Here is a 4,324-nt window from a genome sequence, read left to right as displayed (position 1 = left end):
ACCTGGGGAAACAACCTTTCTCGGAGAGGTGACCTTGGTTAAAACAGATAGCACTATGAAGGGGAGCAAACATATTAAGAACAGTATGCCATATACGCCAGGTCCCTTGAAACATATGCTGTGCAGATGTTTCTTCCCTGCAGCGACTGTGTCGAGCAGCAAGGATGGACTGGCTTCGGGCAGTTAGACCTATATGCTTGCATATAAGTCCTGTGGTTGATCTCTCCCTCTTACCCCCACCCTCTCTTCCCCTCCCTCTGAGGTTTGACGGTCTGATCGATGCTTCTCCGTCTCTGGATCTGTTTTTGTTAAGCTTTGATTAAACAAAACACTTGCCCAAAGCGACAATCTCCACTGAAGTACCCCAAAGACAGAAGAGGTGGCCCCTGAAAAAGTCTACTGAGGCATGCAACTTCGTTGACGTCATCGGCTGTATGTTAAACATGGATGTGACTTTCCACTGGATGTCCTGGCACATCCTGGTTTGTTTTAACTTGGCAGATGATGTTTTCACATTTCTTACACCAGTTAAACAGGATGCTCCAGAGGGCGCCGTGTTGGTCTTGGCCTGGCACAGACTGGCATGGACCCACGCTTCCTGCAGTCCTGCAGCCCGAACTCGCTGGGGAGCTCAGATGGCCCTGCCTGCTGTGACACCTCCTGCAAGCCTCACTGTGAACTTGGGACCCCCCTCCACCTCCCCGGCTGTCAGGGCTGATGATCTCGGAGAGCCCCCATTCCACTGTCCTTTTACACAGGAACTCAGAGCGGCACAGGGACCAGTTTGGAGCCCCACTTCAGGCTAGTCTTGCTGCTGTTAACGTAAAAACCATTGAAACCTGTAAAGAATTTTTGTGAGTTTATTTGAGCCAAACTGTCGACATATGCCGGGAAGCAGAACCTCAAGGAATTGAGATAATGCTCCGGAGAATGGCGGGGTTACATTTGTATTTATACATTGCAATCAAAGGAGGGACGTAGGTGGGTTACATGAAATTCATTGGTGATAGATTAAGGAGGAGGGATAAAGCAAAGCAGGGAAACCCTTGAAGTTGGATAAAAAGTAAAATGATGGACACACACTTAGGTGGGTGCAGGATCAATTAACATGATAATGAAGGAATTTGGGGTATCTGTCCTGGCGCACAGCACATTTGGTTGTGCCCCAGGGGCTCCAGAAAAAGGGAAGTTACAAGTTACCCAGACATTTCAAGGGTGTGTTATCATAGATGCAAAAAGACAGGCTCAGTTAAGGTAAAGGTTGACCTTGTCAGTGAAGATACCGGTCTAGGACGTAACTGCCCACCATAACTGCTTTAGTTAAAGTTTAAATTCAGACCATCCTTTGTGGTTACTTTAGGTCTCTGAGTTTGCAAGACTGCCATGCAGGCCTCCCCTGAGCCTGTCTGGTCAGCATGTGGCCCCTTTCGTCCACACTGAGGTGGTAAAACGTGTTTTCTAACCCATGAACTGACATGGAGTCCCCAACAGGAAGGGAGCTCCGTCCACTGAAGGTCTAAAGCAGCCGTGGGCAAACTACGGCCCGCGGGCCGGATCCGGCCCGTTTGAAATGAATAAAACTAAAAAAAAAAAGACCGTACCCTTTTATGTAATGATGTTTACTTTGAATTTATATTAGTTCACACAAACACTCCATCCATGCTTTTGTTCCGGCCCTCCGGTCCAGTTTAAGAACCCATTGTGGCCCTCGAGTCAAAAAGTTTGCCCACCCCTGGTCTAAAGCCTGAACAGGAATATTAAAGAGTCTGAGACCCAGGAAATGGGGCTCAAAGTACAAAACAGCCAGCCTGTGGTGGGAAGTGCAGGTCGGGGATAGGGAGGCAGCTCAGAGCAACACTCTTCTGCAGAATTCCCGTGTAGTGCTGCCACCCTCTGTTCAAGTAGGAAATTAAAACTTTGCCTTAAAATGAGCTTTTCCGTTACATGTCATGCTGTATTTCTATCATAATACTTTTTTTCCTAGTGCATTTGCTGGACATTTCCAAGTTCTGTGATTGTCATTAGAAAAGTATGCAGGGACAAATATGAAAAGACACAAAAATTTCACAAGGAATTACTGAGTAATTCAATTTAAAACGTCAATTTCTGCCCGGCTGGTGTGGTTCAGTGGTTGACATCGACCTATGAACCAGGAGGTCACAGTTGGCTTCCCTGTCAGGGCACATGTCTGGGTTGTGGATTCAATCCCCAGTAGGGGGTGTGCAGGAGGCACAATCATTGATCTCTCTCTCTCTCCTCCTTCCTCTCTGAAATCAATAAAAATATATTTAAACAAACAAACAAAAAACAAAAAAACCTCCAATTTCTTGATGATTCCACCTTTATAAATATGAAACACCTGTGGATCTGGAATATTTTATAATATGCATTTGCTACATAATTACTGACACAGAAAACATTCTGAATTAAAATAATGAAAAATATTGGAGCGCTTACTATATGTTATCTCTATATTTTATATGCTAAGGTATTTTATGGATAAATACAGTATCTGTATTTTATGTGGATTAATTTATTTAAGCCTCACTGTAACCCCAAAAAGTAGGTACCCTTATGATCCCCATTTCACATGGCAAGAAATTGAAGCATACCGATATTGAGCAATTTGGTCGAGGTCACACAGCAAAGAGATGGTGAATTGGGAGCCCAACCCATGGCGCCTGGCCTTGAAGCCTGTCATCTTAACCACAAGGCCAGTGGTTCTCAAAGTATGGCCACAGACCAGCACCCACCATCATTACCTGGAAACGTGGTAGAACTGCCAGTTCTCAGACCCCACCCCAGACCTTTAGAGTCAGAAACTCTGGGAATGGGGACCAGCAGAGTTCTAACCAACCCTCCAGGCGGTTCTGCCACAGGCAAAAGTTTGACTCTGCCCGAGGCTATGTTACCTCCAATTGTGAGGATATTTAAATAAAAACAACCCTGGGCCTAGACTTACCCTGGAGATCGGAGTGGGAGATATGATTACACTGTCATTTATGTTCGGCCATGTAATTGTGTCATATTCAAAAGACACTGTTCAATACTTAAGGGGAAATACATTTTGAAATATAAGGCTTATATCATTAAGATCCTAAAAAAATAAATCAGTTGCACTTCCCAAACTGGTGACTGTCAGGGATTCTCTGTTCTTCATAACTGAGTGTTGATGGGAATAACAACCGCTTCTGCGGAGAAGAGGCTCAAGGACATCGGAGGGTGAGGGTGACTCTGAAGGACCCACCGGGGTGTCCCCACCAGAGGCTCTAAGACAGTGGTTCTCAACCTCCCTAATGCCGCGACCCTTTCATACAGTTCCTCATGTTGTGGTGACCCCCAACCATAACATTATTTTCGTTTCTACTTCATAACTGTAATTTTGCTACTGTTATGAATCGTCATGTAAATATCTGATATGCAGGATGTATTTTCATTGTTACAAATTGAACATAATTAAAGCAGAGTGATTAATCACAAAAGCAATGTGTAATTATATATGTGTTTTCCGATGGTCTTAGACGACCCCTGTGAAAGGGTCGCCCGACCCCCAAGTTGAGAACTGCTGCTCTAAGAGGTAAATCACGAAGTGGATCCAAGACGGTGGCGGGTCAGCCACCAGAGGGCGCCAGAACACGCTTCTCCAAAAGAAGTTCCTGTTGGGCTTGGAGTCAACAAAACACTTGCCCAAAGCGACAGTTCCACTCACTTCCTCCCAAACTGGAATTACAACTGAATTATAAAACAATTTACCTGAACAGAGAAGTTTATAAGCAAGGATATACAGAAGCCACACCCAGGCTCGCAGGAAGGGCTGAGGTGCGGAAAGGGCCTTCTCCGCACCCACATGTCGTGGTTGAGAACCGCAAAGGCACCCACTGAGGGTGTGAGGTCAAACCTATGCCGGGCTCCCCAGCCCAGAGCACCCGAGGGGGGGAGAGGCGCCCACAAAACATCTGGCCGTGGAAATCAATGGGGATTCTGTCCCTCAGGGAGTCGGCTAGAGACACAGGTGCCCTCTTAAAAGGCCAGCACACGAATTCTTGTTTGCAGCCAGTCATATGAAACTAATACCAAATAATATTAAACATGAACTGTAACCGAAAAGTAACACTATGTCCAGGGGTGGGGGTGGGAGGAATAAATAAAACACAAAGCAAATATTAAAGAAAGGAAATTTTCTGGATTCTGCCCCCCCTACTACCCAGCCTCCCCCCCCCCCAAGATTTTAAAAGCCAGTGAAAGACAGTGGGGCTTCCCCAGCATAAGCAGGGTGTCCCATCCAAGTATGTGGCTTGGTAATGTAGTAATTTAGTTAAACTGG

Source organism: Myotis brandtii, unplaced genomic scaffold (genome assembly GCF_000412655.1).
Source record: "Myotis brandtii unplaced genomic scaffold, ASM41265v1 scaffold465, whole genome shotgun sequence".
Classification (NCBI taxonomy): Eukaryota; Metazoa; Chordata; class Mammalia; order Chiroptera; family Vespertilionidae; genus Myotis; species Myotis brandtii.
The sequence above is the reverse complement of the archived record's forward strand: the minus strand, read 5'-3'. Positions refer to the sequence as shown.